Source organism: Camellia sinensis, chromosome 4, assembly GCF_055761805.1.
Source record: "Camellia sinensis isolate YWXY chromosome 4, ASM5576180v1, whole genome shotgun sequence".
Lineage (NCBI taxonomy): Eukaryota > Viridiplantae > Streptophyta > Magnoliopsida > Ericales > Theaceae > Camellia > Camellia sinensis.
The window spans coordinates 59,782,746-59,795,591 of NC_138964.1; the positions used below are offsets into that span (position 1 = coordinate 59,782,746).

General features: G+C 32.0%; 1 long non-coding RNA gene across 6 annotated transcripts; it reads left to right on the forward strand.

Annotated features, from left to right (window-relative positions):
• The first annotated feature begins 8,046 nt into the window (after positions 1-8,046).
• On the forward strand, positions 8,047-12,097 carry LOC114259310 (uncharacterized). Of its 6 annotated transcripts, none has more exons than XR_014366609.1 (7): positions 8,052-8,648; positions 8,860-8,958; positions 9,781-10,090; positions 10,352-10,474; positions 11,390-11,555; positions 11,687-11,750; positions 11,840-12,097. It is a non-coding gene; the product is annotated as an uncharacterized LOC114259310 (long non-coding RNA). The 6 variants fall into 6 exon arrangements; XR_014366606.1 differs by having other exon boundaries at positions 8,054-8,648; positions 11,414-11,555; XR_014366607.1 differs by having other exon boundaries at positions 8,047-8,648; positions 9,651-10,090; positions 10,352-11,555.
• Positions 12,098-12,846: the final 749 nt, after the last annotated feature.

Sequence of the window (12,846 nt, forward strand, 5' to 3'; positions counted from 1 at the left end):
TCATCGATGTGAAGCATCTCAAATGTCTTCACTGTTTGCTCGAGCTACTAGTTCTCCTTCTTGGGCTCCGAGCTACCTTGAAACTCATCCGGCTTGGCCCGCAAGAACTTTGGAGTAAGAAAGTCTGCCCTTGTCTCTACGGCATTCTCTCAGGCTTGGTTCTCCGCCATCAAGATGTTCATTGACTCTCTCAAAGCCCCTGCCATTTCTTGGGCTAGGGCACCCATAGTGGCTTGGCCTGCTTGCTTTGGGACTCCCGCTTTTCCCATTTACTCGGCCATGTTAGCTTGATCTGCTTGCTCGGCTACATTAGCTTGGTCGAACCCCTCTCCTTGTACTAGAACCTCATGGATCAGTACTTCATGAATACCTCGGTGAGGCCTACTACGCCTCCTGCCTCTACCACCACGTGCCTGACCTCTTCTTAACATCCCAATTACGGACAAGAATAAACAATTTAGCACTTAATCGCATATATGCTCACAACTTATCTCATACATCCCATCACAATAATTTTATAAGATTCCATTTTATGTAAACACTTAGTTTCACTCCACATAAACACTTAATCACGTAGACACATACGGATTACTTCTTTACAATGAAATTTGTCCCACGAAATACCAAGAATTCTTATTGGAATGAGCATTGATCATGTGCCATTCTAATAAGACTTCAAGGAATTTAATAGGCACAAACAACGTCCTAAAAGTTCAATCACATACCCATCTAGTCATATAAGCATGTTATCACATAACACCTAACACATCGAACATCTCCCAGTTTAGTGAAATGAACCCATTGTGGGAAAACAACCACTTCACACGAGCCCCAAGTATTTAAACCTGGTAGCTCTGATACCAAGTTGTAACACCCCCAAATAATTAATCATAAGAAAACTCAAACATATTCCAACAACATGACCTTGTTTCCAACTCAATAACTTCCATTGCATAAATGTATATAAGATATAATGCCTCATCATTAACATCATTATCAAATCTCTAACATTTGTATTCATTATATTCTAGAGATTAACAAAAGTGTTCCACATGCAATTATAAATTCAACATTTCCTACAATATGAATCTATAGCATGTGGCACATCAAGTCAAATACAATTAAATGCCCTCATGGCCTACAAGTTTCAAGGCCTACGCCCGGTTACACAAAATGGTTATTGAAACCCATATATGTAAAGCCATCGGCTTGTCAAAATAACAACAAAGGAAAAGAGCCTTGTGCCCTCAAAATACACTCTAAGCCTTTAACTCGGCGGAATCATCACATATTTTCCTGCACAAAATCTACTAGGGTGAGCACAAACCCCAGTACAAAGAGCTTAACAACATATATACGTTTTATACAGTCTCCTGAGATGAATGTATATGCCATGTCATGCTCAAAATATATTTCTTTATCCTTTGGAAATCTTGTGTACGATTCAAATTTGAAAGTACAACAATTCAATAACTTCAATATAATTCAAGGGGTGGTAAATACAATTCAGGTAATCCCTAGGTTGGTGTCTGCAAGTAAGCATATCCAACACTACCAATCGTCACTTTATCAGTTTCTAACCGGAAGGCACATGGTATCTCCTACGCACGTGTTTTCGGTCTTTCACCATGGACACTCAGGCCAACTTAACCAACACCAAATTACATCCCCTATTCGATCTCACCGAAGTATTTACCCCAAAATAATTCACGATGATCTTGTTTCACAAAACAATTCCTTTCTCAAAGCAATAATTTTCAAATGCAAATTTAAAATCAATGATAACGAAGATGAAATGAAATGTCAATGCAACATGTAACAATGCATTATAATAGTTCCATTTTCAATTCCACCACACAATCTTCCATGGTGATCAAAATTTCCACATCTCTTCTCAATGTAATTTCACAATATATCATCCGAGGAATAAATAACATATCACATTGCATGCATTCTCCATATGTTAATCATCATTTTCAAACTTGGTCTTTTCAAGACAAACCAACAATAAGCTATTCATCAAGCTTCAAAATCAAACATTTCTCATTTTTCCATGGAATCCCTCATTAGATACAATTATAGAATTCCCTCCATCAGTTATTCACCATAATAATTTATCAAGCATGAATTTCATAATAACTCAACATTTTCTCCAAAATCCCCAAATTTTCTAGGGTTTCCACCAAAACTAAATTTTTCCCATTTTTGAAAGAATTTTTCCAAGACAGCACTCACACTTAACAGCATAGCTCATACTCTCAAAGTTTAGGGGAAATATAGAGACAATCCACTTTTAAAATCATCTAGAGTTCAAGAACCCAAAATCATAGTTCAAATATGAAAGAAGGTTCCAAACAAGCATAGACTTGCAAATATATATATAACTCTAAGAATGTTCCTACTTTAAGCTTGGGAGAGGAAAGAGAGAAGAACCCTGAAATCCAATGTTAATAAAATCTTGATTTGATCGATGAAAATGTAACCCTCGTCGCCCTCTTCGATTTGGTGTAAAAAACCATATCAAAATCTTGATAGTTTTTGTTAAATCTTAGAGAGAAGTTTGAGTTTGGGTGGGTTTGTAGAGAGATGGAGGAGAAAAGATGAATAGAGAGATATATGAAAAAGTGTGTAAAACATGTTTTTGGCATCAGATTTGAGAAAAATAGCTCAAAATTCAAGACAAACGCGTCAAAAACCGTACGAGTGATTTGAATTCTGCAGGAGCAAAAATCTAAATCTGCACGAGCGGATTTACACTCCTCTCACGAGCGCTTTGAGCCAGAGAAAAATCGAGAACTTCAACCAAATCTACTCGAGTCCCTGAGTGATTCCGGTCGAGCGGTTAGCAAATCTACACAGGCGGTTCTGCCAGCCAAAGCCAAAAAATTTAGTCCCACCCCCGATATAACTTCCAACACCTAAAACTCAAAATTTTAACCCGAAAACGTTAAGAAATGTTAAGTAAGAGTGAAATTGAAATCTCACGACCCAATACGATAATCAAAACGCTGAAAGTAAAACAAACCATCTGACTGCAATACCGATCAAGTCTAAGACCAGGGACATCACATATTTATTGAGATTTTCTCTCATTTTGAAAATCTTTTTTACTGGTTACATGTTGTATTTAATTTGTATTATTATCATTATAATTCATTAATTTTTATTGTAATACCATATATAAATAATAATAACAATAACAATAATAATAATAATAATAATAATAATAATAATAATAATAATAAAATAAATAAATAGGGAAAATTATATTATTAGTTCATTCATTTTGCTTTTGTGTCATTTCAGTTTCTGATATTTCAATTAATTCGATTCTGATTCTTCATTTTAGATTTTACATCAATTTGATCCAACTGATAATGCCGATTAGGGTTGTTGAAAAAAAAAAAAAAAAGAAGGCCACTGGCTTAACTCATTAATTAAGATGAATAAGTTTACAATTTTGTCTATAAAAACATGACACATACCGATTATGCGTAGAGTTTTCATTAACAAAAAAAAAAAAAACTAAAAATTGTAAACAATTAGACCAAATTAAGATAAAATCATAATTTATGCTCAAAATCAAACCAAGTAAAATTATAATAATCAAAATGACACAAAAATCAAAATATAACGATTGCGGTGTAATTTATCCAAAAAGATATTAATAAACTGTTTCAAAAGAACTAGACCAAGTCAGTAGCTGCCATTCTAGTTATGCGTTGTGGCTCATCACCAAGTTGAAATTCCAAGTTGTTTGTCCAAACCGGTCATTTTCGGTACAAATATAAATTCAACCTTTTTTTTTTTTTTTTTTTTTTTGGTATAAGAAAATTCTCACATCCTTTCGCAGGTGCAAGATAGTGCCAGAGTCAAGATCACTGAGGTGTCTTATTATTCGTTCCGAACTAGAGACTATAACTAGGAACTTGTACTAACCCCTCAATACAAATTTCACTTAAGTTAGGACTTGTGCAGTAGAGGAGAATTGAACCCACGCCAAGTACTATGTTAGTAACGACTTAAGACCCCCCTCCTAACCAACTACGCTGCGCCCAGATATAAGTTCAACTCTTTATTTGGTTATGTTTGAAAATGATGATAGTTATGACTTCATTGTTGTAACTTTTATTATTATCAAAGTGGTTTTCCGTTATTTTTTAAGTGGAATTGATTACAATGTGGTTATGATTAGTAATTTAAATTCATTTTTTAAATTTAACGGCTAAAACTAGGAAAATTATTAGGTGCTCCTGAAAATTGTAAGTCTTATCATTTTCAACAATCATAACACCTTTAGAATATCATGCAACCACACTCTCGGAGCACCCAATAATTATTCCTAGAACTAGAGGTCCATAATATGCATTGTTTTGTCGAGTCTGTATAATAGAATTCATTTAATAATATCAAATCATAAACTAATACGTATGTCATAATCTTGAATTTGTGGGGAAAAAAATAAGGAAATTGAAGACAAAAAAAAAACATAGTTCAAATTTTATTTACAAAGTTATATTAAAATTTTGAAAGAAGAATATTGTTATATACCTTAAAAGATTTATTAAAAAAATTTATCAAATATCTTATATAGATGTTGGACTTACACTATGATAATCACACACTCATATCAGATATTTGGTAGAAATTTTAGTAAATATTTCATTACTCATAAAAGAAAAGAGCCAAATTATAAACAAAGTAATATTTAATCAGCTGAAGCATCCATACAAATGTATCCCTGGAATGTCAAATCAATAAATTAAAAATACGAAAACAATTGAAAATTCCTAGATTTAGGGCACAAAATCATGAGAATAATTGTCTGGATTTTTGTTTTAAAAAAAACAAAAAAACAACAAAAAATTGTATTAGCTACATAATCACATTTTTATTTAAAAAACAAATAGTCTATTCTCAAATCATATTAGATGTTAATTTTTTTAATAAAAGTTTGACTAACTATGTAATTGCCGATGGTTGATCAATTCAATTTTTTTTTGTGGAAAAAGCTTCTCTGTTGTTGGCCTATTGTAGGCCTTGATTTGGACCCATCTCAATGATCTAAACTGTTGAATATGTAAGGTCAGTCAAGTACATTATTCATAAAAAAAAAAATCAAATTGATCAGATATCGATAGTCACTTGTTCAGACCACATTTGTGTCGAGTGACTATTGATATCCCGATCAATATGATTTTTTTTCAAAAATAATGTACTAGAAGAGCCCTCTATATTGAACAATTTAGATTATTGAAATTAGCCAAAACAGGGCCCATTATAGGCTAACAATACCCTCCAATCCAATTTAGAGACCAGAGAGAAATCTCTTCTTCTTTTTTTCTTTTTTCTTTTTTTTTTTTTTTTTTTTGTATATAGATAATCTATGGCATTAGTCCGAAAAGATAAACAATTTATACTATAAAAATAGCCTCGCCATGCACCCACCATGGCCAAAGCAGCCAATTCTAGTTTTATTTTTTTATTTTCTTTTTTAGATTTGCAATTCTAGTTAATTTGTACAGGAAATTATAAAGCATGTTTTTGATTGATCAACAAATGACGGACATGGGTAAACATAAAATATAGGATAATTATGCGAACTAATTAAGAACTTATTATATAAAATATCATACAGCTTCACTTTAGATAATGTCTTCATTATTTTTAAATTTCATTTACTTTTAATTATGATTACAATGACAGATGATCATACATATATGGGCAAATTACAAACACCCCCTCGAAATTTGGTAAAAATACAGATTCCCCCCTGAGGTTTGAGAAATTATAAATTGCCCCCTGAGAGTCAAATTTTCATAACAAATTAGGAAAAATTAGAGGGGAATCTGTATGGAAATAAAAACCTCAAGGAGCAATTAAATAAAAACCTCAAGGAGCAATTTGTTATGAAAATATAAATCTTAGGGAGTGAGATGTAATTTCTCAAATCTCAGAGAGAAATCTATATTTTCATCAAATCTCAAGGGAGTGTTTGTAATTTGCCCTATATATATTATATCTCACTAATCAGATTATCTGATGTACACTATATATCTACAATAATATAAGGCAATTGAAGCCTTTTGTACAGTGAAATCACAGTTCATTTCTATTTTGTCATTTTTGCCAATAATGCCCTCAGTGCTGGGGATTTGAAGGCACAAAAGCCTACTATGTCCCTTTGTGGGAAGTCGTTTCGAGTGTTTTTTGATAATTTAAATTATTCATATTGTAAGATTCGTCAAGAACATTATCCATCTAAAAAATTAAATTAATCGGATATTTATAATCCCATGATCATGTCCTAATTGTTTTTAAAAATTTATTAAAATTATATTAACCGTTAATTTTTATAAAAATAAATGTGCTTTTGTTGTAGGGCTGCAGATGTTCAATCAATTAAATTTTTTTACATAGATAATTTACTCGACGAACACTACAATATAAACAATTCAAATTATTGAAAGAATCTTGGGACGATACTCCATAAAGAAGCACAGCAACTTGCTATGTCCAAAGGGAAAACAGAATTCCCAAATCCCAGTGGTTTGAGCTTTGAATACATTTGAGGTGAGGATGTTTAGTACAATTAACCTATCTAGACCCTCAAAACTGATATGTAATGTGAAGTTTTAAATGTAATTACTTTTTTGCCCTTCTATTTTGTTGACATTAAAACCAAAGTTCTGCTTCCTTCACTGTTTTCTAGGTTCTTTTTTGAAATTTTGAAACTCCTATATTGTCTAAATCAACTCTTGTTGCCAGGATGCTATAGGCCATTATTATACTTCGTTTCCTTCGGCCTATTTTAGGAAAGTAAGTTAAAGTTTTTTTTTTTTTTTTAAATATATAAAAAATTAGAGATGTGATATGACCTAAAAAAAAATTAAAAAGCCAATAAACAGACTTTTGTATTAGGAAAATCCCATCCATTGAAAAAATTTGTACAGAAAAAAAAAAAAAAAAACACCGCAATATTAATGTAGTAATTGTATTATTTAAATAAAAAACATTGCCATGTTATTTTGTTCTAATATAAGACGTTTATATTGAGCCCTATTCATTTTCTATGATATAAATTTTGTATCATTTTTTTATTTGTTATATCATTACTCTTTGTATTATTAATAATGTTACTACTACTTGTCCCAACACATAGACAACCAAACATATTTGAAGGTTTTAAACTTGAACTCAGTTGGATTTTGGTTAAAATCGTTATTTTTCAAATGAGACCAATAAAATTAGCTAGTGAAATTACTTGAAGATCTTAAATTTTGATTCAACACAGGAAAAAAAATATATTGAAAGATTCAACTTTCATTTAGTTTTTTATTTTTATTTTTATAGCAGTTTTCGGCTTATTTTGGCAACATAGTTTTTAGTCACTTTTTTTGGTTAGTAGCAAAAGCTAAAAGTTGGCTTTTTTGGCTTTTTTTTCATTTGGGAAGTTGATTTTTAGCCAACGGTGAAATTACAATTTTATCCCTCATGGATCAAAATGTGTTACATAGGTGAAGTTGTAAATATTTTAAATAAATGGGGGTAGTTTAGTCATTTTATTATGATTTGACATCATAAACAAATATTAATCAAAAAAGTCAAAAGTCACTTTTTACCAACTTCTCAAATAATTTGTCTAAAAAAGCCAAAAGCTTGATTAAAAGCCAAAAAGTCACTTTTTACCATCTTCCCAAAATAAATATGATTAAAATCTTGGTTAAAATCTTTTCACTCTGATTAAATATGATTGTTATACTTTTGCTTTGATTTACACATGGATTTAAATATTTTGAAATAATTTTGTAATGTTATCATCTTAATACTTCATTGAAATAATATGTACAAATTTCTTGTATCATGGGCACTGTAATTCATGCGAAGAAACACAATATTCACACACTAGTATATACATATCTATATAATAAAGCAAGAAAGTTTTTGAAAATGTATTAGAAATAATTGTCCTGCTAGGACATTTCAATGGTTATGATTCATTTTTAATTGAAGATAGACGGTAGAGATGAAAACCTTATCTCTCACTCATCCTCAACTTCCCGCCCAAGACCCCCACTTCTGTTTATTTGATCCACACTTCTTTCTCTCTCTCTCTCTCTCATAGAACTCATCCTCAACTTCTCGCCCAAGAGCCCCACTTCTGTTTATTTGATCCACGCTTCTCTCTCTCTCTCTCACAGATCGAAACCCTAGCTCTGCACAAGTAACCCACGTTTCTCACCCATTTATATATTTTTCCTCTCCATATTCTCTCTCTCTCTCTCTCTCTCTCTCTCTCTCTCTCTCTCTCACAGATCGAAACCCTAGCTCTGCACAAGTAACCCACGTTTCTCACCCATTTATATATTTTTCCTCTCCATATTCTTTACAAAGAGGGTCGGTTTTTGGCGATTGTTTTGGGATGCGTCGCTGCCGCCATAGAAGGTGGCGTGAGCACTCCACCACGGCCTGCCGGTGTGAACTCCGGGGATTCGAGCTTCCACCACCACCGCGAGAGCCCAGACGAGACTAGCAATGCAGAGAAAAACCCTCGATACATATGTATCTCTGCAAATGTGTGTACATGTATGAGGAATTTGGGAATCCTAGAGGAGAGAAAGAAGAAGAAATAGTTACAGATCAAACAGGTGAGTATATCTCTTCAAATTGAAATTCTGTTTGAACACGATTTGAATTCTGAAATGAAATCGTCATTCTGAAATCGTGATTTCCCTTCAAATTGAATTTTGTTTGAACAATTCTGTTGGATTTGAATTTCAGGTGAGTATATTTTACTTGGATCAGTAGATTTGTTGATGTATGTTTTTGAATTGACTGAATTGTTCATGTGTGCTTCAGATCTAACAACAATTCTTATGCTGAACCACTTGATTCAACAAATCGAAATGACGATCCGCTCCAAAAATTGTTCATTTCCCCCTGGATTTGGTACTTTAAGTATGTTTGTCTTTGTCTTCAATTGCATTATCTCCTACATTTATTTTCTCTGTAATGTTTTTTAATTTTTTATCTGCATTGGAAGGCTATCGAAGTCAATTAAATTCTGTTTGATGTGGATTTGAATTGTGATTGATCTGTATCTATAGATATATAGATAGATATATCTCTGCAAATGTGTGTATATGTATGAGGAATTTGTGTATATGAAGTTATCTCTCTCCCTAGCTACTTCCTAACACATGAGAGATTATATGTTGAGATATTATCCTTTAGGCCAATAATGGAGTCCCATGGCCTGAGATATTATCTGTGTAATGAAGTTATTCTGCTTTAACCCATTAATATTATCCGTTATAGTTTGACCCATGTGTTATAAATTAAATGTTAGGTATTGAGATATTATTAAACATTTAATCAATGTAGTATATCATAACATTTAATCAATTAAAACTAAATGTTGTCTGCTATGATACCATGTGAAGTTATTTGGGACCAATTCATTTATGGATCAGTTGTATTTTCTCTGTTAATCAACTCTGCAATTTTCTGATTGTGATTGTGATATAAAACCGACACTCTACTATTTTCTGATTTCAATTGCTTTCAATTGTAAACTGATTCAATTGTTCTTGCGATCATAGTTTCATTCACAAACTGATTAAATGTTCTTTTATCTCTCTGCTCTCCAGGCCTGTTCTTCTTCGGTATTTTCTGATTATCTATCTTTATTTCTTCATGTCAAGCTTTGAATATGGGTATTCTCTCCCCATTTCTTTGTAATATATTCAGGTGATCTATATTACTTTATTTATATTATAGGTCTGCAACATCTACTTTACTGGGATTAGCATCCTCACCATTATTTCCTCTGTTAATCAACGCATTCGTAATGGATTCTTGCTGTGCAACCTTGAGAGCCAATACCCACTTGGCAAACCCAAGCAAATGTGGTCTGAGTCATGGTGATAATGGGTTTTGGGGGGAGAGGATGAGAGGGAGTCTCAACAAGAACAGTCGTCATTAGGTTAATCAGTTAGCAAAAGGCTTGAGATATGAGAGAAAGGAGAGGAAGATCAGACCTAGCGTTTCTTGCTCTGTTATTACATCAGACAATGGCAAAGAGGCTTTGGTGAGTGAGTCATTTCCATTCTTTGATCAATCTTAATAGTATCCAATTTTGGGAAGTAGATAGGTTTTTGCTTAATCACAATAGCATAATTTCTTGTGGGTTTGATGTGTTTTTGCTATATGGATTTCAAATAAGAGAAAGGTTGTCTGATTATGTCTTCACTCTTTAGTATACCCATTAAAATCTTGGTGATTTGAATTTCAATTGATATGTGTTTGTTGGATATATTAATCTCATTTTTGAGTTTTAATCTAATTTCAGACCATAGATGCACCCATGTTTGAGAGACGAAGAGCGAACCCAAAAAATGTGGCTGCAATCATATTGGGTGGAGGAGCAGGGACTAAACTCTTTCCTCTTACAATTAAAACTGCAACACCAGCTGTAAGAAACTACTTCTGGTTTAATCAGCCTGTATATGACATTATTATGACTTTTTGGTTATGACAATTATGAAATCATATACATGTATGTGTGTGTGTTGAGTTAATTCATGATCATCAAGGTAGCATGTGTAAATATTAGAGATATAGCCTTCTTTTCTTTCTTTCCTTCTTTCTTTCTTTCTTTTAAATATATATATATATATATATATATTTCTGTTGAACTTTCTGATATGAATGCAATGATCCTCAAAAGGTTGACCTTTAATTTCAAGTTGACGTCTCTAATAGGAGGATTTTTTGGTGGTGTTTCATTTTCTTTGTCCTCATTTTTCATGCTCTCGGAAACAAAATAACAAAAATTTCAAAAACATCCTTAGTTGTGCCTAATCAGTTTCGAAAATTAGAAATTAAACTTTTAATGTTTTCTAAAATGTGGGTTTTTTTAGAAAATTTTCTCGAAAATAGTTTGCCAAACAAGTATAGTGATTCTCAAAATGATGACCTTAAATACTGAATATATTTTTCAGGAGATCTAGGGCGTGATCATGTGATTATTTGGGATACAATATGATCTATGTGCTTAAACAATTTTCGAAAATTTGAAAATAAGTTTTTTTTTTTATGTTTTTTTAAAAAAGTGGGTTGATTTCAAAACATTTTCTTGAAAGTAGTTTTCGGAAACAAGTGTATTGATTCTAAGAAGGTTGACCTTAAATAGTGAATATATTTTCCAAGAGATCTAGGGTGTGATCATGTGATTATTTGGGATATAAGATCTGTGCTTCAAGAATTTTCATGGTTATCTTATAGCCATGATTTGATTTTGGCATGTGAAGTTTCATACATTTATTGGAACAATAGTGATTGTACGGTGGTCAAAGTAGTTTATTTGGCCACCGTACAATCTTTTCAGAATTTAAATTATATTGTTGTACAGGATTCACTGCACACATGGTTACTTAATAGAAGTGTTTTGCATAATCAAACATTGGTGAACAAGTGGTTGCTTTGGACGCCTCTGTTTTAGAGTTGATTGTATAGTTTGGTTACTTGCAGATGTGATTGAAGATTTCATGAAGGTAATATGCATATGCTAATAATGTTTTTTTCTTTGTTGTTGAATAATTTTATTTTATTTTTTTAATTTCATTTTGGTTTCAATTTTTTTTATGGCGTCCTCCAGAATTAATATCAGTGTCCCCTTTGGCAGTTGTGGGTGGGCAAGAAACCTCTCTTTTTTTGAGGGGTCGAAATCTGAATATTCCTGGCACCAAGTATGTAGACTGCATTCTTTTGCAAGAATAGTTGTTCCATTTTCATTTATCCTTTTTCTTTTCAGAATTTAAATTATATTGTTATGCAGATTCACTGCACACATGGTTACTTATCAAAGGAAGTGTCGGGATCAGCCTGTCAGGAAACCATACATGATGAGAGAAGCTTGGTCCGTTTTAAAATTAATGGTGGGTTACCAATATTGGTGAATATTATAAATTTGATATGTTTGTTTCTTAATTTGCATTAAGATTAGGGGAATTGTTATCTTATTTGAGTTTTGTAAAACATGTAATACAAGCAAAATTGTTACAAGTTCTTTAAGAATAAAAATATTTTAATATATTTTTATAACTACATTTTAATTTTAATATTATTTACACCGTACCTTTAGGCACGGGCATACGCTAGTACAAATACAAATGGGAGATGAAATTGCACCCTAAAAGTCATGATCACTTCTATATTGGTGGGAGCACTACCTAGTACCAAGTCATAGTGGCCATCCAAATGGTTTCTGATCCATCAATTCATGCATTATATACTGGAAAAAGATAAGTACCTGAAAATATAATTGCGATTTTTTTTTAAGTGAAATAGGTGATTTAAATTTAATTTAATAATTCATGGGCCATTTTTAAAAATAAAAATTGATATTTTATATATATATTTTTAATTAATTTAGAACTTGTTTAATAACATTTATATTTATATTTATATTTTCAAATTTTATTAAATCTATAAAGAAAAACTTGTTTGGTTTTCCTTTTTTAAAAAATTAATAAAAACTTTACTAAATCTTTTATAGTATAAAAGGTTAGCTTCACTTGTATAAATTTATTAGCTTTTTTTTTTTTCATCATTTCTATTTACTACCCACTGCTCATCATTATCACTGGCCACCATCCCTAATGACCTTCTCCACTAGCAACCTCCTTCCACCGCCAATCACATCATACGACGATAACCACTTTTGTCGACCACCTCTTGTTGGAAGCAACCCTAAGCACACGGTCTCCATCTTTGCCTTTCATCTCTAGCAATTAACAATCACCTCTAATCACTATTTCTAACCGTTGACTACCACTTTCCATG